Genomic DNA, 25,180 nt, shown 5'->3' with positions numbered 1-25,180 from the left:
ACTTCATGTACAGTCACCCAGTTCACCAGTCAGAAAGTTTTCTTTCTTATCACTGCTGTCCCAGCAGTGACTTTACTGTACCTGGTATGGAACTCTGTGTTTCATATAGCATGAAAATAAATTAGGCTTTTGTCAATATCACTGAATATTAAAAAAAACCCCAACAAAACCAGATCAAAGAACCAAGACTTAAAATACAGATTTAAAAATATATATGTTCAAAATGCATTCTTTTATAATTAATTCATTTTTAGGATTGTAAGACAGGAATGTATTTGACTTGGTGTCCCTTTGAAGACAGACACTGAACCCAGCAGTCCAGTCCAGTCTCCAAGGAACTAGCAGAGCAAAACCAGGAAGCCAAGTTTTATTGCAGGGAGACCCAGAAGGGAGAAGTGCAGAGCAGTACATCAGCGCAGTCGGGTTTCTGAGCACTTTTCTCAAGGAAACAGCTGTTGATTGGTTCTGCAGTCAGAGGTAGCCTTGCAAGAGGTACACAATCCTATTGGTGAAGTCTTGAGTCAGACCTTCCCCCTTTTTTCGGTACATTGAGCCTCACACTTTTTAAAGCTATTTTAAAAACATGCACGTAAATGAACATGTGAATAAAACCCTTCTATAAGATGTTTTCTAATTTAAAATCTGTACTTCCAACTTAGCTACTGTCCAAAGAAGTGCAATAGTTACACCATTTTTTACTTTCTTCAGATTAAGATACCAAGTTATTACTTAAAATTGCCTTGACTATGCTGAGAGTTCTGGATTTTTAAGAATCAGTGCATTATAGAACTACTCCAGCTACCAGATTAATTTTGCACTGATTCTCTGCATCTTCAAGTTTCCTTTATGAAGTACAGTCAACAATACTGGAGTGACATATCCAGCAGAATCACAGTATTGCCATCAGTATGGTGACAGTGTCTCTAAGTTCACATAACCCAATGTGGCATCACATCATGCTGTTATTTCATGGAGATATGGCTATTTATGCTAATATCCCCTCCATCTTTCCTAGTCCTAGAAGAGATATTTGCAGGAAGGAATCTTATTTTAAGATTGGTTTCTTTGTTCCTAGAAGCATGACCTGACATTCACTTGTGTTACAAGGACCTCATTCTCCCAGCATATCTTATCAGTCCCTGTCATTATTTCCTATTTACCTTTTATTTTTTAATCATTTGCTAATGTTACCAGCAGTGATTTTATACTGTTTTTCTTACCATCACCAAGGACAGTGTGTGTAGACAGAGAATAAATCCCAGAGGGACCCACTAGAAACCTCCTGTCGGACAATGATTTCAGTTTACAATTGCCTTTCACATTCTGTTGGTAACTAGTCTTAGCCTGTACAATATTTGCTGTCTGTATCACATCTACTGTATTATACCAAAATATTGTGGGAGACTAGATCCTTTATGGGTATTTATTATTTCAGCACATCTTTCTTATAAATCCACTTTGTGAATTTAACAATCCAATTTTTGACAGATCTCTTTTCATGCAAACCTTGCTGAATGTCATTAATAATTGCATTTTTTAGAATTTTTTTTCAGCTGGATTGCCTGGATCAACATTTTCCAGGTCATGCTATTTGCCTTCCTGACAGTAAATGAAAAACAAATAAAAGAAATCAAATGCAAAAGCAGAGAAAGATACTAGATAAAGACAAGATGTATGAATTTACATTTTGGACTTCTTTGAAATTATCATTATAATGAGATTTTCAATTTCAGTAGCTGGCAAGACTTTATCATATGATTTTAGTACTATAGCATTTTATATAGAAGTACAAATAAGATTTATATTTTCATTTTAGCTTTTTTGTTGCTGCTGGGAAGAATTTAATATGTGTTTACATGTATTATTTAAGTAAAGTACATATATTATTTAAGTAGAATTAGAACAGAGCACACATTTAACATCCATGTTCTTTAAATATATTTATTCTATTGGAAGATAGAGACTGACAGTATTTGCCAGATGACAATCTTTACACATGATTTGTTCATGTTACATTGGACATGAATTCAACTACAATACACAAAAAACCAAAATGTCTTTATTTTTTACTAACTATTACTATTTGCCTGTGAGAGAAGAATGAAATTATTAGGAGAATTTTTTTCTTATCTTAAAATACATCTGATTTAGAAATGAAATCTGATGTTGTTTGTGATTAATAAGTCTGCAGCATTAAGAAACTTCTTTACGCTTCATCACCTAAGCAGGACTGTCATCTCTGACTCCTTTTGGTTCTCTGCAGTCTTGAGATGGTTGCAAATCCCTCAAGAGTGTCATAACTCTGAACTGTAAGTATTTGACGATTTTGTAGGAAATGGTCACAAGTACAGAGTGATTTACAGCAGCACTGTTGTAAGAATACAGTTGATTGAATAACAGTAAATATATCCTGTCAAGGAATTATTAGAAGAAAAAATATATACATAGTGAACAGAATATGTGAATAGGACAAATTTTAAAGAGTACTATTGAAAATGAAAAAAGGAAATACTTTTAAGTATTTGTAAAATGGGAATAATGGAAATTAGAATTTTAAAATTTCCTCTCAAGAAATTCTAAAAACAAACTTTGTACAAATATAAAGTTGGTTGTCAGTATTGACATTAAGCTACACTCTGTTATTTATGCAAGAAAATCTATTATCACTTCTTTGAGTTAGTCACTGAGTTCCTTACTGTTTTAAAACAAAATCAAGAGGAAAAAAAAAAAAAAAAAACAACCTGCAAACCTTGGAGAAAAAAGCAGTCTGAAGCAAACAGGAGCTTTTTCTATTGTTTTCAATACAGTCCAGAAGTCAGCTTGGTTGGTCTTCATATTAGGACTTGACTTCTTTTCACTCCATTATTTTCAGACACATTTCAGATTTCCACAGAATCAGTTGCAGGGTCCCAGGTATGAGTGCTTTCACTGAGGTCACAAGTCCCAAACCTTGGTGCAGGAAACTCACCCATGCCTCTTTTGCCACTGCAACAGACTCAGAAACTAAAGTTTCAGACAAAGTTCACATAAAAATTCAGACAGTAGAAATACATTGATTATATTTTAGGCTAAAGCAAGTGGTTCCACTGCTGCTTTTTAGCATCATATTGAAAACTAAAAAAAGTTTAGCATCATTGTTGAAAACTAAACATGAGTATTAAACATGCTTGCAGTTTCAAGAATTCTTACAAGATGGCTTCAGAAATTTGCATTTTTTGAATGCAGTCTGTCACAATTCTGCCACAAGTTGGGACAGAATGACAGAAGTGTTTTAAGGTGATCTAATTTTAATGGGATTTAGGTGTCCAAAATGTTTGGAAATCTTAGTCAGTGTTCTTTGCATTAGGAGCAAATGGTCTTAGTATTCTGGAAAAGTGGCACTTACTCAAATGTTTATTCCCAGTGAACATTCAGACATCACACAAGAGTTTGCAATATCATACAAAGTTGAAAAGAATACCAATCAATCCATAAAACCTTATGTCTTAGTGCCTTCTGAAAGGCTTCATATAATGGTGCAGATTCAAATACACAATGCAAAGATGTTATAGCCTAGAAAGTTTATTCCCAAGTCAGAAGTAAAAATATGTTTATAGGGCCAGTGAGCATTGAAAAAAAGATGATTACAATAAAAAGCTCCAGAGGTTTTTCCCTGTTATTTTTATTATTTACACTGTGTCTGAAGCAAAGACTATAGAAAACTGTGAGGGGAAAAAAATACCAGCTGCCAGATCATTTTGGAAGCTGATCAGACATTTCCACTTTTGCTGTGCCTTTTTTTTCCCCTTTCAACATAAAACATTGCAAAACATTACAATTGCAAAGAACAAAGTACAAGGAAGATAATCCCAGCCATCCAGAAATACGCCATAGATCACATAGGAAGATCATGGAAGGAGGAAGGGAGAAGTATACCTCTGAGATATATAGCTTGTGTTTTTAAAAGTAACACTAAAAAGCAAAGGACACATGAACAATGAAATTATGACAATTCAGCTTGGCCTTTCTCTACATATTCAGATACTACTTAGAGGCACACCAGCGTCTACTTCATCTGCCAGCTGAAGTGTATCATGTTACATAGTAGTTACAGCTCAAAATATAAATTAATTTCAAGGTCTCATGAGCTGGACAATTTGCAAAGAGATATCCACCAGCAGCTGAGTTACACAGGGATGTCAAGGCTTCACATCATAATTATTACAGTTCCAGTGACGAAATAAGCCAGGTGCTTCTTTGGAAGAAATAAGCATAAAACCTAGGCCAGGCAGACATGGGAGATTTGGCCAACAGAGAAAACATGTTTTTTCATTACTTTATCACCAATAATGTCTGTTTGTTTCATGGGGATCTTTATCAGCATTAGACAGTCAACCCAGCTCTGGCATGGCCTCTCGGGGTGATGATTCAAGGCAGCAATGGGGGTCTCAGGTTCCCCTGTCTTTCTGGGGCTGGAGGCCTGCCACCCATTCCAGCAGAAGGCCATCTACCTTGGATGGCAGCCATCCAAGGGCAAAATACTTCACTCCTTGCTGGTGACACAATTTCATTTCATGTTCCACAGTTTTAGTGGAAAATAAAGATAGTTGCTATGGCAAGTGCCCGTTTCTGAGTGCGGCTGTCTCCCAGGGTTCTTGTCTGTCTCTCTCCACGTTGTTGTTTGAAATTGTCTTCAAAAGAGGGGACAGACAGAGGTGAGAAACCACTGCCACCTACAGAAATAGTCACCTACACACAAGCTCATTTTTACAGAAGGCTTTGCTTGAAGAGGGTTGCATGGCTCAGTCCTTCAGCAGATTCAGGAAGACCTCTGAAGGAAAGCTGCTTAATTCAAAGCTTTGTGGCAGGAATGAACCCATCAGCTTCTCACCCATCTTTAGGTGCCAAAGCAGCTGTAAAGACAAAAATTCCATAGGGCATTTTGCTAAAGTGCAGGGGACAGACCAGCTTTTGCATTTGGACTCAGTTTGTACCTTCATAGCTGTGAGCAAATCTTTCAATCTCTGTGCTTTTATTCTTATCTCTAGAAATTTTCTTTTTCCTGTCAGACTGCTTTGCAGGGAGAGAGTGTCTCTCAGCAAGTACAGCATCATCGCTGATTACAATGTTACCAGAAATTGGTGTTGGCTAGTATTTCAAAGATCTGTACAGTTCTTTGGCTATAGACCTGTTAGACATTTATATTATGTTAATAAATACCAAAATATGTGGAAATTTAAAAACTAGATTTGATAAAATAGGAAGGAATAATCTAAACTTGCTAAAATATGTACAATCTTTCTAACTCATTTCTCTGTTTAGCACTTTGTGATTGAATGTATTATAAACAGATCAACATTATTATTATTATATTCACATTTTTCAAGTGTTAATAAACTTTTTTTTCATTTTGCAAATCAAAAAACATTTGCCTCACAAAAACATTTGGTCGGTTGATCTAGCATTAACAATTTTGGTAGGAAACAATTTAACAGCTACAAAACACAACCTTGTAAGCATTAGGCATAAGTGTTACATATTTCTACTATTATCAATTCCCAAATAAAATATTGCATTGTTTGTACATAATAAAAATAAATTGTAATCCTTAACAAAACAAGGTATCACAAGTACTAGGGGAAGAAGGAGGGCTCAGAGTTTATCCACAAAATTAGGGCTGTAAATTTTCTGACAATAAAATTAGCTACAGAGTTACTTAATTGGAACACCAGTTTGAAAAGAGATAGTTTGCATTAATATTTTTGTCTTATAAAATACAAATATTACTGGACAATAGCAAATTTTAAACAATTGCATCTGGGTTGGGGCCAAGGACTACAAAAGTGTATTTTAGGGAGAAAGACAAGTTAGCTATTCTCCCCAGTGTGCCATTCCTTCCCCCTGAGAAAAGACTGAAATAAAACACTGCACATACACATACAAACAAATCTAAAAAAAAATTTAAATCTAATATACATCAAAAGAATTGATTCAAATAAAATGGCTGCAGCCTTTAAAAATGAAAAATGTAGCAAATCATCCCTTGCATTTTCTTGTATGCAGTCTTGAGCACTTTTCCTGGGATATGAAGTTATATCGATGGGTCTAATTTCCCAAGCCCTGACCTTATTCCATCCCCTGGAAGACATTAGTTCTCCACAAATTCCCATCCATCTTCTCCAATGGCTCAGTCATTGCCTTGGACAATGGTCTAAACACTGCAGACTGGATTCCATCAAGCTCAAAAGAGTGCAGAAAATAGAGTTGCACTCTACAGTTTTCCTACAGAAGTGATAGAAGATAAAAAAAGAGATGGACAAAATGTTTTGTCCAAATGAGGTAAATATTCTAAGGCATAATAGGGTTCAGGTCAAACAAAGTTTGTGTCCCAAAATATACAGAAATATAGCAATAAAGAAGGACTTCCCAAAAATATGTGTTTCAACTGCTAAGATGCATATGATAAATAATGTTTAATTACAGCAAGGCATAGAACAAGAAAATCAGGAAAGTTGGTACTATCAAATTACAATGGTGTAAAGGCAAATTGTTAAGTGTAGAAGGTTTCCTATGATTTAGCTTACAAGACTTTCAAATTGTTGTGTGTTTGCCGATCTTGTCTGTGAAAATTTTCATAGCTGGCCATTCCACATAGAGAATGAGTAATTTCCATACAGATAATATTTATTTTAGCTCAAGTAAATGTTTCTTTGGCTTCTTTAATTAACCAGAAATCCATAACACTAATTGTAGGATGTTCAGTTGGATAGGATACCATGTGCAGTCCGATACGATCAACAACCCTTGCCTTACACAATAAAAAAGTAGGAGCTCCTTGCCTTGCATTTTGTCCTTGCATTATAAGAGTTTCAGACCTATATGAAATCCCATCTCACCTTCTGCATGTGGCAGAACTTCAACTTTAGGATAGGTTCAAATCTTCCCTTTTGTATATTTCTATATGAACTATGTTTTATGTTAAGAAAATATTTGTGGAAAGCAAAACAAGAAGTGCTGTGAATCCTCTTGCTGTGTGAGAAAGCTGCTCCCAGTGTTCATGCATACTGAAACAGCTATTATGGATGTTTTGTGAAAAAACCCAACCAAAACCTCTTGAAATGGCTAACCTGTGACAGTGGCAATACCATGCCAGCTGTGCATAGACTGAGACACATATTTCTGACCACTGGAAGAGTTCCTTGTGTGTAATGTGATGCTTTCTACGGGCTCTCAGAAATGTGCATTTGATCCATGTGGAACCCTAGCACATCTATAGGGGATATCTCCATATATCTGCCTCATTCACAAAGCAGTTTCAAACACAGTAGCCCATTTATACCTCCCTCAATTAAATGATCTTTGCCAAGTGTTTACAAGACATGTAAATTCAGAGGAAGTCCAATGAAAAAAACCAGGCCCTGCAGGCTGTTCCCCAACTTTCCACTGGTTCATAAATAAGTTTACAACAGCAATTCCCAAACTATAGTCCATATCCAGCCAGTGATCTGATGATCTGGTCCATAGGCTGATGCCAGTTTTGTCCTGTTTTTAAGTAAGTACGGGTGCAGGACAATTTGTGAAAAAGATGCAGTCTTGGCATGCATCTGGGAGCCTTCTACTCCTGCTCTTGCACAAGAACAGTCCTCTTCTCTGTGCTGATAAATGGATCTAAAGGACTCACACCAGAACACAATGCTGGGTTCCATCTCAGGCAGATGTTTTCCAGAGACCTGAGGGATGTGCCTCCTCCAAATTTGGCTGGCACTTGCATGTCTGTACACCCTGACTGAACTGCAAATGGAAATGTCTTGATGGAACACACTGACAGGGAAAGCCAGCAGCAGTGGTTTGACCTGGCTCACTCAGAACATAAAAATTCATAATCATCCCAGAGCATGTGGAATCCAGCAAATCATCTCTAGAGTTAAAATGTCTAAGAAGGCATTATGGACGTTACAAACAAATTACCAGACATAATCAGCCAGATCATCAGCTGGTAGAAGTTGGCAGAAATCCACTGTAGCAACATAAGTTTTGTAAAACTAACCTGAATTATGCCAGCTGAAAGTCTTAGCTTATTTTTTCTGTCATTGTGCACATGGACTAACCTAGGTAATTGAGCCTTTCTTGTTTTGGGCTTTGGGATTTTTTTACTTTTGATTTTTGTATGTCTTGTCTTTATATACACATGCATGCAAATAAATTAAAGGGTCAACTCTCTGTTCCATCTGCTCTACAGCAAACCATTTGTTGCTCTTTAAATGACAGCTGCTTGGCCCAGGAACACTCTTGGCTGCCACTGTGCAATACCCATGTGTGCTGCTGGCACAGCAGCTCAATCCCCCAGCTCCACCCTGCCCGATCCCAGCCAGCCTGTGCCCTGCCCCAGCACCTCGCCTGCCATGCTCCGGAGGCAACACTCAGGTGCCACTGCAGAGCTCCCTTGAACAGGAAACATTTCCCCCTGTTGTTCATATTTTCCATGTTATTATAGCAAGGGCAGGAGGTCCTGGTCTATAACCATGTTTATGTTCCAAAATAAGAATAGCATAAGGATTGTTTTAACATGTCTAGGACTAGTTCATAATTTCAGATTTAGGAAACTCTAAAAGCTCTACGGAACTGTAGTAATGGTGCCCACAATAGGGAGCTTATCAAATTTCTGCATTAGGAGCTTGCCATTAAGTTTTATTAATTAAAATTATCTGCTCTCACCCTCTTGAATTAATAAAATGCAGCTGGCATTCACTGCAATATTACAGGCCATGGCTGTTCTGAAAATACAGTTGCTAGGATACCTTCATAATTTCATCTTCACGTTATATTGGTCTTTCAATTAATGAAGAAACATTCAAGTTACTTCTCAGCACTTCTATACATGTGTTTGACCTGTACCTTCACTTTTCTTGTGTGACACTCCTCCACGTGTTTGCCCTCTAACCCCAGTGTTGGAAACAACAGATTGACCACATTTGCAAACCGTAGTAATGATGCACTCTTCTACTTGGCCTTTTCATATCTTTCTTAATATGAGGACAGAAAACCAGATATCTTTACATCCAGTATTTCTTCACTCAATGGACCTGAGAAAACAATGCTTTTTCAGGGACTATTTTGCAAACCTATGCTATCCATTATCCATTTAAAACTTTTTATAGCACAACCTCAGCAGTATAATGCCTATTAAAGAATGAGATCCTGCAAAATTATATATTTCTCAAGGCAGTTATCTAATGAAATACATGAGGTATTCTCATTAGATAGGAGAAGGCAGCCAAGGCTCTGGAAATACTCAGTCCCAGGACTGAATTTGTTTGAAAGTCTGATGCAATCTGATAGACTACAATGGAAACTCACCTTGGATACACATGCTAAGTATTATCCTCTGCAGGAACACAGCCCCTGCACAACACAAAAAGCCTGACACAGTCTAAATGAAAATAAAGTAGGAAACAGGCATTACACAGACTTTCTGTATACTGAATTTCACAAGCAAAGCAGAGTGTGCACCCTTCATGTCATTCCCAGAGTAGGACTGGATTTCAGAAGATGCTCCGGTGGAATATTTAGTGAACATTGAGAGACAAAGAATAAACAAAAGGCATATCTGCATTTCAAACTACTTTTAACAATTAGACCAAATATAATAGGAAAATCAAGTGAACAACCAGAGCAGCTACTGACACTTTCAGACAGATCACCACATCTAAACAGCTGATCTATAAATAGTCTGCTCACAGTATTGCAGCACATGCTGACCACACAGATGTGATCCTGCAAAGCAAGTACCAGAGATTGTACACAGCTGTTTTCACTTGGTTAAAGCCTGTGTGGTCTTTTCTCCAGTACAAAGAAATACTCTCAATTTTTTGAAAAAATTACAACTTCTACTGCATGGACTAATAGATTTTTTTTTATGTTAAATAGTCTCATTTTTGTCCTGAAATTATCAGTGGCTCAATAAGCAAATAAAGGCTGTCAAAGAAACAAGCAAAGTAGTTTGCATAAAACATTAGGAAAATATTCCCAAAGCACTCCAGAAATTTCACAAGTTATTAATAATTTGACATTATTATGTATGATTTGTTGAACACACAAGCACGCTTGAGCAGACAGAAGGAACACCTACAACTACCCAAGAGGCATGCGCTTCATCCAGGAGCCTGACTGTTCAGGGTGCTTTGTGTGAAGCGGTGCTGAGTATTCTTGGCTCTCACTGAAACCCTGGAAAGCTGAGGAGGCTCAGAGCTTGCAGAAGATATACAGAGCATTGCAGAAGATGCTCAGCATTTAAGAGCTCTAGGAACTGTGGACCAAATTTTGGATGATGCCATCCTCTCCCTGGGAGCCTCAAGAGAAATAGTTTCACTTTTCTCGTGCTAAGAGCAGCTTTAAGATTCTTCTGTCCCTATGCTGCAGCTTGGCTGTTTGCTGCGGAGGAAAACCAGAACCTGACAAAAATACAAAATACCCCATGGACCCCTCTGTGCTCAGGGCTCCCACTGCAATGTTGTCAGCTGGAGCTCTGCAGTGATCTGCTCCTTTCTGCTGGCGAGCCCCAGCCCATCAGCTTGCTCCCTTGTGGGCTGCTTCCGAGGAGCCCCATAGCCTGTGTCGCCCTGTGCACAAACATGTTGTGGACCAGGCTGATGGACTGGTAATAGAGCATCTTGATGTTGGTGGCTTCCATGGCAGAGGAAAGCTGCTGTCTGTGTGAGCTGTCCCAGCTCAGAGCTCTGTTCCTTCCTGGTTGCTCAGGCTGAGCCTTCGCTGCTTGTACCACCAGCTCATAGACTCACTTTACAGGAGTACATAACAGCATTGGGGAGGACAAAATAGTCCTTTGATCTACATGACAAAAACTCTATTTGCTAGCAATTGACAAATTGACAAAATCTTCATCATCAAGGACAAAAATATATATGTGATTTCTGCTTTCAGTTCCTGCAATGTAAATGAGTTGCACACATATTTGCCTTTCTTAACAAGACTCCACTTGTTCTATTTGTTCTCTTTATTCTATTTGTATTAGGACATTGTCTTTCATTGTTATGTTCTCCACCCTCCTGTTATAATCAAGTCTTCTGCCCTTTGTTTATGTCATGCCTTTTTTTCTTTAATTAGACCTTAATTATAGCCTGTGTCTATAACTTTCTGCCTTTGGCTGTTTACAGAATTAGTTTTCTGCCTCTGTCTCATTTCACTCCTATTCTCCTTTAGATCTCAACTTCTATATACAGTCATCACCTTTTGAAAGTGCAAAGCAGGACAATTAGTCATTGTAGCAAGTTTTCCAAGGCTGGAAGGTCACATTACAACTCTTAAACTTCAGTGGTTTAGATGTTTGGAGATGCAATGTGAAAAATGTCTTTGATCTTTTTATTGCCTTGGTAAACTTTTTATGGGGCAATCCATTTACCCAGTCCATTAGAGAGCTCAATAAAATATTCTGTGTACAAAAATACTGCACTTCACCAATTACATATATATATATATATATATACACTCACATCATTGCTCTGTAAAATTTACACTTCTGTGCAAAAGTCTAAAATATTTCATGAATAGGAATTGTTTTATCCTCAAAGCCCATCACTGCAGAAGATTAGTTGCTACCTTATTTTCTCATTACTTTTAATCCACAATATTAAGCATCCTGTTTTGAAAGTCGTGCCTCCCACTTACAGAAACTGGAACCTTAGACCTGGCAAGAGTGAAGCTGATGGAATTGTAAGCACAAGTTAACTGCTTGTTCATGAAGCCAACCAGATCCATATATTTCTGGGAACTGTTACCCTATTTTTATGTCAAATTAGCCCCACAAAGGTGCTTCAGTTTGCACACACCCCATTCTAAAAGACCAGACTTCAAAGATGAATACAAACTCACAACACAAACCAAGGCTCGAGCTGGAGTCACCAGTTAGGACTCTTCATTGCCAGACCCAATATATACATTAAAAGTATAAATATATACATGATACTGGCAGTGTCATCTTCTCTCACATCCAAAATGATCTGCTTTTGATTTCTAGACAGCAGAAAAGAAATTGCTGGCAATTACAAAACCATGGATCCTGTGGATGATAGCCCCTTTGAACTGGCTCAGCTCCTTCTGTCTGTGCCACTTCAATGACATGAACTAATCACAAAGGCAGCTTCTCTGCTCACAAAAGGTTCCTCTCCCAGAGTGTGAGTAGCACTTTCCCACAGTCAACATAAGAAGCATGGAAAAGGGCATGATGTCCCTAAAGGGGCTATAGTTAGCATTGACTCCATGCTTCTCAGAAGGCTGATCAATCACTTTATTATACTATACTAATTAAGAAACCCATTGCCCTTAGAGACAGTCATGATACAGGTGGACCAAATTGGTCCTGGAATCCAAACACCATCACCACTGGCCAATTAAGAAATCACCCTTAGGTAAACCCTTTGGTAAATCTCCATAACACATTCCATATGTTCACAACAACAGGTGCAGCAAGTGAAGATAAGAATTGTTTATCATTCTTTCTTCTGACCTTCTCACAGCCTTCCCCAGGACAATGCCTGGAAAAGTTTTGCGTTGCACCTGTGGCCAGAAAGCTGCTGCTAAAAGGGCAGAAACTGGATTATGTCCTTTCAGAATGTATGAAAATTTGGTTTCACTCCTCAGATAGGACTTTTCAAGGATCTGGACTAATCAAGAATCCTAGAACTGGAAGCAGCAGAGTGAGGCAAATGCGGAAGAAAATTTGCCATTCCTGCCACTAGTATGAACAAGTGGAAGGTTGGACTATGGACTAATATTAGCAGAAGAATACCCTCACCTTCAGTAGCCATCATGGGCCCACACACCCAGGCACTTTCCTGGTGGCAGCACCCGTGGCAGGTCTAGAAGAAGGAAGGTCATGTCTATTTTACTGCTTCAGAAATTATTTACTGTAGGCAGTTGCCTACTGTGTTTCTTTGGCAAGTTTGAAGTGAACAGAAGGTGGATATGGCCTCAGTCAAACATCTGCTGACATCTTTGGAAGCCAGTTCACATTTGAGCAACACTATGCTTTAAAAAATTGTTGAGGTGGCAGAAAGCTATTGCTGTCCTTGTTGTGTACGAAGGTTCTTTCATCCCAGCCTAAAAACAGACTTAGTTTCCTTTTTCTTTCTCAGCTACTGAGTTGACTGAGTACTTTTCTCTCTTTCTTCCCTGTCTCTCATTTTTTACCTTTGTTTTACCATCATGCCTCCACTCCATCACAGGCCTATTTTCCTCTCTTCTCCACCTTGACTTATTTGTTCTACAGGTGGACCTCCATGTAAGCTCCCTACCTCTGGTCACTATCCCCCACTACCCTGTGAGCTCACTCATCCACTTTCCATCTGCTTCACGGGATTTCAGTCCTCCCAGGTTAGACTCATGGAGGTTTCCCAGCCCTCCATGCTAGAGGCAGTTGTACACGTTACCATTCACTTAGCTCATGGGATACATCATGTTTCTTCCTTCTTCCCCTGCTAATGACCTGCACTATAGAGACATGTTGGTTGCAAGAGGAAACATGGTCACATGATGAATCATTAAATTGATAGGGTGAGAGGAGGAACTGCAGTTACGCCATATGTTCAACAGATTTTAGGGGGCAGAGATCCTATGGAAAGCATGATATCTCAGAGGGTCACAGCAATTCACAGTGTTAGTTACTTAGAGACGTGTGAGGGTCTTATTCCCAATGCTGCCAGCATCATAAACCTTTACAAACACAAATTTACTAGGCAAACAAAAGGAAATAACATCAGCCTAAAAAAAATATATATTAAGCAATGTAATCTTACAGGTATACCAGCATCAGTACACTAACTGCTATTTAAACCATGAAGATTCTGTGGTCCTGGAGAAACCAAACAATTCCCCAGTAAGAGCAAGCAGCAGCATGAGGCCACTTACTGAAAGCCTAGCAATGGTTCTTCAGTACACATTGTAATCCTACTAGGCATGATGTAAAACTATTTTTATAAAGTTAGAAATGGATTTGAAAAGCTCTTAACCACAGGATATAAATATAAAATTATAGGATAAAATTTTGCAGTACTGCAGATACTATATAAATACGATTTTAAGACCTTTAAACCTATACTCTACATTGCACTATCAATGTAGGAATGGGTGAACTCATTGATTTCAGTGCTTAAATTCATGTTCTTTCAAAACAGAAAACAGAGTTCAGATTTAATCCAAGGAGATAATTCTCTGTAGCTGTATGTACCACAGTTGAGAGAATGTATACCAGATTTATCTCCAGTCCCCTTCAGAGGCAATATCCTTATTAAAAGAATCACTTACCCTCAGCAGTAACATCAACATTTTAATTAATATAGAATGAATCTGATCTCTATCAATCCCTGATAGGATCTAGTCAGGTGAAAGATCTGGAGAAATGCACCAGTGTCTATCAAATCAGTTAAACTGATTTTTGGCTGCAATTTCCACTCCAGCTCTGCCAACTAGCACTAAAATATTATTTGTTAGATATTTGGAGAAAATTTCAGGTACTGCAAGTGGCATTACTAACATGTTAAAACAACTAAACAAGTCAACAAACCTTAATGAATGTCTGTATCTGCTATAGCAAGAGAAGTAGAAGGGTATATCTTGATTTCTTTTCCATTAAATCAAAAACTAGACAGGTCAGAGTGAAGAAAAAAATCTGTGCAGAGTGCATGCAATACCATGGCATGAGGCAAGTTATAAGCACTCTTCTCAAGTATCACACTGCAAGAGCAATAGAGGGAAATCCATTATGTTATGCATGTTGTATTCTAAAGAAACATTTTTTTCCAAATTTATTTAATGTCAATGCAAGCTTTACTCATTCTGAAAATGTCTTTAAATTTGCAGAAGTCATTCTTGATTCTGAATTCTGTAAACTAAAATTTATTTTCTTTTTGTGACTTGATATAGAATCAGTGCCTTTATAAATTGTGCCTTTATATAGGGTTGTGGGCTAGAGAAGGCCTCTAAGATCATCAGGTCCAGTTGTTAACCTAACACCTCTGTATTCACCACTAAAGCATGTCCTCAAGTGACAAATCCAAATGCCTTTTGAACACTTCCAGGGATGGTGAATCCACTACTTCTTTGGCCAGCCTGTTTCAATATCCAACCACCCTTTTTCAGTGAAGTTTTTCCTAATCTAAGCATCCCCTAGTGCAACTTGTGGTTATTTGATCTCATCCTATTGCTTTTTACCTGGGAGTAAAGGCTGGCCCATGCTTGGCTACAGCCTCCTTTCAGGTAGTTGATGAGGGCGATAAAGGTCACCCTGAGCCTTCTTTTCTCCAGGCTAAACACCTCCAGCTCCCTCAGCCACTCCTCACAGCACCTGTGCTCCAGACCCTTCCCCAGCTCCGTTGCCCTTCTCTGGAGACACTCCAGCCCCTCAGTGTCCTTCTTGTGGTAAGAGGTCCAGAACTGGACACAGCACTCGAGGCACAGTCCAGGGGGACAATCACTGCTCTGGTCCTGCTGGCAGGCCTGTGCTGCTGGTACATGCCAGGAAGCCATTGACCTTCTTGGCCACCTGGGCACACACTGGCTCATCTCCAGCTGCTGTCACCAGCACCCCCAAGGCCTCTTTTGCCAGGCAGCTCTTTGTCCTCTCATTTCCAAACCTGTAGCATTGTAAGAGGTTGTGACCCAAGTGCAGGACTCAGCACTTCGCCTTGTTAAACCTCACACCATTGGCCCCACCCCATTGATCCACCCTGTTCAGATCCCTGCAGAGCCCTTCCTACCCTGCAGCAGATCAACTCTCCTGCCCACCTTGCTGTTGTCTGTGAACTTACTGGAGGTAAAGTGCATTCTTTCCGTTTATTTATGTCTGCACATATATCTAGAACACTGGAAAGAGGAATAAAATCCGTCTCTTGCAATCAGGGCTTAGGACATGAAATACTTCCTCAGTGTGATGTTCTGTGTCATTCAGTCCATGAGATGTGACTGTGAGTTAACTCCTAAGTGCAGACATGTGTCAGTGATGGCATGAGTACAGATGTTTGAGGCGTGATTTAGACCATTTCCTACTCATGATCTAATTCTCCACCACAGCCTTGAACTCAGCCTCTCCCCATCACTACTCTTTACCCCAGAAGTGAGTTTTAGCCTTGGTCTTAGATCTTTTCTCACCCGGACAAAGTGGCTACCCTATTAGCATCTTGCTGGAGACAAAGAACAGGTTCTTTATCTCCTCCATAATTTGGAGCTACAGTTTTGTGGTAAGGATTTAGGAGTATTACCCCAGTATTATTGTAACAATATGAGGAAATTTGCTTTCTAAAACCAAAACAGATCCTCCATTCAGCTTCACTCTCACTGAATTTCTCCCTGCTGGGTTCCTCACATCAAGCCCCTTTGCAGTTTTTAAGACACTATTCAGTCCTAATCCTGATGGAAATTTCTTTCTCCGCATCATTTTTGCAGTGCAGACTCCCTGTACATAGCATATTAAGGCATCGAGTTATAAAAATGAGAATATCTGTAGAGGCTTATGCCACCCTTTCCCCATTCATTTTGAGCCTCTTGCTGAACTAAAAGGTGCCCTTTATATCATTCAGCAGACATGCCACCGAGTCATCTATCCCACTATATGATCCCCTCGGTACTCATTCACTTCATCTGAAGAGGAACTCTATGCAGGGCAAAATGAATCTTAGTCCCACCCTCATAAAGACCTGGCACATACTGGGATGTGGTGTGCATGTATTTATTGATATAGTAATCACAGCGAGTCACATTCTCTTTCTGTGTATTTAATGGAGACATTATTATTCTGCCCCCTTTGCCTCATTATAATAAAATCTTACCTTGGATTTAATAACTAAAATAAATCTGCTTGAGTCAGGCCAAGAGCTAAGTTAGTATTCTTCCTAAGGACCATCTTAGCAATGCAATGGAGAGATGACACTCTACATCAGCCAGCATATGATAACCTATCTTTAATTTCTTTCTGCTCTGGTGCTATTATCTCTTCTCTGCCACAGCTGCATGCTGCTATTGTCAGTGGTAAAGACAAGACATCTCTAATTAGAGGGCAGGATAAATTGCTTTTATCTACTTTTAACATGCTTTTACATGGCACCTGGTACACAAGTCTTAGCTAGGCAATGATAATTTGAAAAGCAAATCACTGCTTTGAGAAATATGATACATTTTAAAAAGAAAATTAAATGTATAGAATAGCAGAATCAACATATTGGAGATTGCTGAGCTTTAAAGCTGTCAGAAGTCTTGTATTCTTATGTTTTATATTGAGTTAAAATAAGCAATCACAGTCTATATACCCAGCAGTTTCGCTCCCTCTGTCTTTCTGGATGATCCAAAGAGCAAGCTGTGATTTTGGAGCTATACATGAAACACAGCAAAGACACCCTTGCCATACAGCAACTGTGTCTTCTAGGATGGTAAGTCCAACTGAGCAATTTTAAAACATGCTCTACAGGATCAGCACTGACTCATGCAGAATCATCCCTGGAATGAACCCATCCTGTACAGTAGAAGTCCACAATTACTGTTTTATATCATGCTTAATAAAAATGAAATGTAAAAAAATACAAATGTGCACTGACAAATGTTCATCTCTGTAGAACACAACTTATTAGCAATTTATTCACTTCTTCTAATGAGTGTCATGTTACAGAAAAAAAAAACAAACACCAAAAATTAGCTAGAAAGGTCAAAAAATTACTGATCGTTTGGTAGCAGCAACTATCAAATATCTGTCAAAAATTTCATCTGTCTCTTACATCTCTGAGTTCAGTTCACATAGCTGGGAGTGCATGACTGCTGTACTAAAACCACACTGTTCAATCCCTTTGCTCATCATCAGAAAGTATCAAGTGCTCTCCCATGAAAGGCATTGCTACAGAGACATATATTCTTTATAATGCACTGTCAGATGGCTTCATCTGCACTGCAGAGTCAGGCAGAGCTCATACTTCTAACACATCCTCCAGGCTTTTGATTACACTTCCTTAAAAATCTGTTGAACTTGTCTGATTGTTAGGAGCTTTCTGAGATGTAAAAACTTCATAGATCCAAATGATGACTGGGCCAAATTATTTTATTTGCTATTTACTGCAACTTAGCAGTTTGGAAAGTCTATAGAAACATCCAAGAGTGACAGCTTGCAGGGAAAAGCTCAGTAGAGCTTCTGCTGTTAGTTTAATGAAAGGGAAATCTCTTTGCCTCCAGACTATGATTTCTGGAGGCCCAATTTTCTCCTGTGGTGGTGTGCTCATTACTAAACATGCTCACAGAACTGTAGTCTGCAGCATGTACCAGTTACTGTCTGTCTGAATTCCAAGTACAGAGCTGATAAAACAGGGTCAGGGAAAACATTCCAGGCTGGAATAGGGTTGTAACCACATTACATGAGTTTCTATCTAATGATAAAGTTGTAAAGGTCTTGTTTTCCTTAGCTCATTTGCATGAAATGTTCTGTCAAAAGAAACCACTTGCTCTCTGTGTGCTTTAATGTGTAAGCTAGGTGGACTTTTATTTGAGTCCGGATTGGGTCAGAAAGAAAGAAGGCAAAGCAGTTTCACCAGGCCATACTATTAATTTCTCAAAGCTTCCAGAAACTGCAAAAGAGATGTTGTGCATGGGGAGCCACTCACCAGAGCAGCTGGGGTGCAGCAGGCACATCAAGAAAGGTGATGGGAGAGGAGAGGCAGTGCCATGGTGGTGGTGGCCTAGGGCAGTAAGGAAAGCTTTGCAGGGAGACTGAGTCCCTGTTAATAACCTTGCTGATACTTAGGGAAGAAACACAAACTTCAGGAAAACAACTTTTCTTTCCACTTCAAAAGGGAGTAAATTTTCAAGAACAGATTGAGAAAAATTGCCTCAGTGATAACCTGTGCTAATCCATGAGGCAATAAATGCTTGACTGGGATATCTTAGGAGATACTTACCAAAACTATGAAGCATAGGGAGCAAGATATTTATGACAATATTTGATGACTTATGCAAATCATAAATTTGACAAAGTGAAAATACAATTCAACTGTCTGTTTCTAATACAAGCAAAATATTTTAAAAACAAGTTAAATATCACAATATTGCTTAGACAGTCAAGCACTTAGAAAATGTATTTTCTGTAAGTTTAGTAATACAGTCTCTGATAACCTCATCAAAAGCCATTTTTGCATGGCATTCTGATTTCACTTCGGGCAGAAGTAGATCATGCTTCCTCAGTTAATGTACAACTAGCCATTCTTCTTCCTCCTGTCCCATTTGCAGCCCCCTGACGCATACTATTCAAACAACCTTTGAAAATCAGAATGATTAATGTTTCTCCAGTGCTCATCACAATGTTATCCAAATCTTGTTTAATCACACTTATCTTCATAACAGCCTTGTGAAGTGATGGAGCGGCCACTTTTTATGTTTCAGCTGGGGACATGAGGCATAGATAGTAATCCTAAAGTGTCTATTGATGCAGGGTACCCAACCTAAGACCTGTGAGACTACTTTTTTTGATTAGTTGGCATTATCTTGCTCTTTGTACATTCAAAAAAACCTATTGTTGATGTCAGTTGGAGTGATGAGCTTTGAGCACACATGAAAAATCTGTTTCAGACCAAAACCCTTAAAAGGCAAAGTAGTGCAGGTGCTCTTCTTAGTTTATCTTCTTCAGAATCACTTGAGCATGTGTTGTAGAGATGAGAACTGAATCTGCTTCTTTCTATAGGTATGTAGATATTAGTGCATTGATATGCACACACATATACACAGAAATGTGCAAATACATTAATTTTATTTATTCATTCTTTTTCCCAAGGAAAGAGGTAAATTACACTATTACAGATAACAAGTACTGAGCAACAGAAAACAAGGATGGCAATGATTTACCACCCAAAACCTGCATAATATTTGACATAACACTGTTGCTTTAGGCTAATTTTAAATGATAAAGCTTTTCTCCGATTCTCAGTTTGCTTCTTTTACCATACTGGTATCATTTACTTGGAACATATCCCTTAAATTTTTTCAGCTGACTTTGGTCTCCTTGAGGCATTTTTACCCTGTGAATACCTAAGTGAATAAAAGGATCAGATTAGATGGAAGAGGAAACAAATTCAGCAATAGACAGCAACAAGCACTTTGCAGTACTTATCATCAGTGAAGAAGATCTACATCTTTCTCAGATAAATAAGCAAAGAGAAAACCAATGTAAATACAGGGGTAACCTCAATGAATTCAGTGCTACAGACAGAAAATGTACATTTTCAGGGAGCAACACTGACAGAATCTTCCTCAACAGAAAAATGTTGTTCTAAATAAAGAATTCTAAGTGCATCGTCCTCATCTGCTTGGACTGGTTTTTATTCAAAATACATAAAATTGGCCAAACCTATTTGAAAATTGATGTTGATATTTATGCTAATAAAATATAATTTATAAATATGAAACATAGGTTACCTTTTCCTTCACATTTGTAACATTTTAGAACATTGTTTTCTACATGGGTAGTGGATGCACAGTAAAAACATTTATATTTTCACAGTAATGTAGACATGTAACTTGCATTGGTATCTATATGCCAACCTAAAAAGACTCATCGTCCTTATTAGACTTAATTAGATCCAGCCACAACCGCCAATTAAGCTGTCACTTAAATATAGAACCAAATGTATGGATCAGATACACAAATTTAATTTAAATTAGTCAGTCCTAGTTGCACTTTTTTGCAAAAAATTGTCTTCCTCACTAAAGGATGTATTTATCTTAGCTTTAATTTTTGCCAGTTCATTGTGAATGCTAAAAATAAAAATAGATAAATTCAAAAAGGAGATATTGTTGGAAAAATCTGAATGTACTATGGTCTGCATTATTTATGAGTGACTAGGGAGTCCAGGCAGAAGGGAAAGTTTGCACTTACAAAGCAAACCCCATACCTTAGAAATATCTTGAGCTTTGAGATAGAGGGTGTTTGTTCAGTTAAAACATGCATATAAAAGCATGCAAAATTACACTTCTAGTCAGTTCAACATATAAAAAGTTGTGTAAAATCATGCAATAGACTAAGCAAGAGCCAACAAATGGACCTTTTCATGTCAGAGTGATTCTCATCCAAAGTCCACTCTTGATGACTCTTTCTGGCATGGCAACACAGAGTAACAAAAATATCAATTTTGAAAAAATCGGAATCACATCAATCTAAGCACAGTTCAAATAGATCTGTTGACTTTCAACACCAGTGTCTAAAGCTGAATTTGAGCTTTTTGATGGAAATTAACAGGCTTGGCTGGCAAACGCCCCCAACAAACTGAATCCCTAACACATAAAAATATCCATCCTCCTATCTACTACAGATTTTAGAAGGCACGTATCCACATTGACTATGCTCACACTAAAATGATTTGCAAACACAAACTGAAAAAAAACCTGAAAAAAAATCCAGCTCTTAGTAAGAAGGCTCACAATTTTTTCTTTCTGAGTAGAATCATACCTTTGGTTATAATGTACCTCCTGATTTAAAACATATATTGAAGAGCATTTTCATGACAAGACAAAGAAAGGCACACATATTAAGGTGTCTAGTGCTACTTGCAAATGTGGTGATGGTGGACTATTGAAGCTACAGTTCATATTGATTCAGGTCCTGTGCACTGTTTTCAGCTCAGGTAGAACCATTAATCCAGAGACAGCAGCTTTGGAACTGTTTCAAGCACAGAAAATCTTATACAAATTCCCTCATGATAGAGAAGGCTATGTTTATCCATCTTTAACTTTTTATCAAAGAACAATAAAAATTCAGATCAATCTCATTGCAGCAAAGCAGGAGAAGAGGGCTTTTCTAAGAGGAAAGTCTACAGGTTGAAGAAGTTTTTTTTTTTGTTCCCTCCTCCCCAAACAGCTTTCTAAAGGGGAGACACAGGAAAAAGATGACAACCAGGCATAGAAAAGATATATTTATTGTCATGATTCTGAACCATCCATCAATTGCTCAATGTAGCCTAATTTAGGCACTTATGCAAGTGAAGGAGGAAAGTGGATGAGAAAAGGAAATGGCTTGTTGTATTCAATATTCAGCCAAAAGTCTATTCATGTGATGGAAAACAATCTCTCTGATAATCTTTTCTCCACATAATTTGGTATGTAAATTGACCACAATTTGTATGATAGAAGCTGACTTTTAGGTAAATGTTCAAGCCTCAAATCTCCAAGTTTAGTTTAAAGTTTTACCTTTTCATATTTTACACACAACACTTCCTACCTCTTTGGCAAATTTTCTGGATTTTGGGACTGTAATCTGGATTTGGTTGCTTGGGATCCTCCCTGTGTGTAAACTGGAGCTATCAAGAACTTTTTATGGATCTCTGTCTTTTCCACTGTGAAATGCATTCGTGGTCTTCACCTTGTCAAGCTGTGTCACAGTGGGTATCAACCACAGCTGATGCTGGGCAGCAGCAGAATTACAGGAGAATGGACTCATGATATTCCCCCTCTACAGCAGGACACTCCACCACAGTCCTGCCTGCAATGTGAAAGCTGGTCCATGCTCCTAGACAAGGGAATCTAATGCCTTAATAACTTTCCCAGGGCTAGACAGCAGTGTCAGTTTTTCTCTGTTAGTTTTCCTTGAGAATGGCAGAAACAGACAAAATTTCCTGTAAAAACATATGTACATAGTAAAAATTATGACCCAAAAATGTCTTTCCAAGACAAACAACCCACAGCACCATTACCTTTGAGAGTTCAGGTATGTATTCTCATATGTAGGTAAATCTGGTTTGCAGCTCTGCATGACTCACGACTTAATGACTTTAACTGTTTTAACAAAATTGCAAACTTCCATGTAAAGAAATACGCCAATTTCTTTCCTTATCATGTTTTTCTAAATCACAGAAATCCAAAACTCTGACATTGCTTCATCTGAGAATGTTTTCTTTCCTGAAATTCATGTTTAGACAACATATTTATTTTTTAAAAGCCTTGCTTTTTTGAGATTGAACTTGAACTCTACTTACTGGCAAGTCTGCATTTACAAGGCTGGCAGCTAAAAATAACACATGAGGAAAGAAGTCATGTGGAACAAGTCAGGGCACAACACAAAGAAATAAAATTCTTTGCAATATTCTGAACTCATAAAGAAGAAGTTAAAGTTCATGGTCACAGAAGAAAAAGCTTGCATGAATCCCGATATGGTAGACTTACTATAAATTGAAATGCAGCTTACTCCAAAATATTCTTTTGATAGAAGTATGCCAGTGTGGCAATATAAGGAAAGATGAGCAGTTAATCAGGTCACCATTTTTTACACACCTCGATTGTTGTAAGGTATTTCCTGGATTTATGCAGAATTTAAAGATACTGATAGAACTGTAGAAAACTCACTGCCATGAATAAAACCACCCAAATGAGCTTCAGTAGCTTCAATTTGAGAAATAGTTTAGAAATCAGTTGATTTCAGAGTCAAAACTCATCATAAAATTGATAATAAGTTCCGCTGGACTGTAGCATTATCTATTTCTTGCAAAGTGCTTTGAAGTTTTTAGGAAAAGCTTGATCTGCAAGATATTAAGACATAAATAAGCCACAACATGTATTTTGCATATTAAGAGCATTTCAAGTTAGATATGGGTATAACAATTTTTACTGAACTTTTAATGGTGAGAAACAAAGGTCCACAAGAGTAATTTCTGTAGAATCTTCAACTTAGTATATCTTCTCTAGCAGCAATAGGTCATCATCTTGAAAATATTAATAGAATATTAATATAGTATTAGACATAACTATGACATAACTACCACAGCCCCCTGTAATAATTCTTAGTCAAATTATTAAATTTATGGTGGTTTTCTAATAATTTAGATTTCAAATTAGAACATTTATTTTTTAATCTTCTTTGCCATGTGGTTAAAAATTCTACTTTTTACCCAGTTCTGCTTCAAATTAGGAAGGCTAAGACTTTCAGACTGCCTGCTCAGAAAGAGCCATGTGCTGCATTGTGTAGCTGACTGGCGTATACATAAATAACAGGGCAGGATAAAGTGGATTTGTGAATGGACCTAATCGTGTGCACATGCAAACCAAGAGCATTGGCCTTTTATAGTGCTGTTTGTGCAACACAAGTCACAGAAATGCAAAGCATAAACGTGCTGCTGCCTTTGGGCTACTGAGTAGCTATCGCACAACAATTCGTCTCAAATTAAATGGCTCCAAAGACACTAAATAAGCATGCCATTCACCTGCCAGCCCTTCCTTTATTATGCCTGATGCCATCGTGCTGTATTCTTCCACGGTGGTTGGGCTGTTTGCACCACTGCTGGTTCGTCCCCGGCTGCAGCTATATCACTGAGTTTTCATTCAGCAAACCTGCTTTTATTTGGCAGCATCATGACATCTATCACAAGAGTCAAGAGCAAGTCCTTTTTGCTGCTTTGCCAAGATCTTGAAACTCACCTCCTTGTACAGTGAGCAATTTTGCCCTGAGCTAATGTGATTCTTGACCTATCTAAGAATACTGAGAATCAAACCACTGTCTCTTGGGAGAGGCAGATTTAACAGAATAATATCAAACTCATTGAATCACCATGGCAGCAGATAGAGAGACAGAGTTCTACTGAGTGAAAGGATCTACAGATTGGAGGCAAGGACACAGGGAAAAATACCCTCTTCCCATCCTTCCTCCATGAATACTTCAGAAAGAAGTTCTAGAATATAACTGTGGGGAGGGAAAGCTTTATCACTGCAGCTGGGATGAGCGAGAGCCATCGAACAAAAGGCCAGGAGGGATCCCAAGGGAGGTTAATCAGTGTGTCTGTACACACATGCAGGATGTGGCTGGAGATTATTCGTGTAGTAACTTAGGGCTTGTGATCTCTATCTCTGATGTTAGCTCAGGTATGTTAGAGAACACCTGAAACATCTCAGCTGGTTTGGCCCACTAATCATTCAGAGCAAGGTTGTGGCACCTCATTAACACATTTAAATCAAGCTGGCTACTGAGAAAATAAGCTGCACAGCAAAGTAAACAGTGAAAGAATTTGGGCTGTTATCAGCTCTTCTCATATGCAAAGTACTAATTGATGGAAAAGCTACACTCTGGTAAAGTTTAAAAACAGACTTGCTGTTCCCTTCATAAACAATCAAAAATAAACATAATTACCCAGAAATAAGGCAAGAAAAAGGGTAAGAAATGGATGTGGCCCTCTCTCCTTAG

This window comes from Lonchura striata, chromosome 1, assembly GCF_046129695.1.
Source record: "Lonchura striata isolate bLonStr1 chromosome 1, bLonStr1.mat, whole genome shotgun sequence".
Lineage (NCBI taxonomy): Eukaryota > Metazoa > Chordata > Aves > Passeriformes > Estrildidae > Lonchura > Lonchura striata.
Note: the sequence above shows the minus strand (reverse complement) of the source record.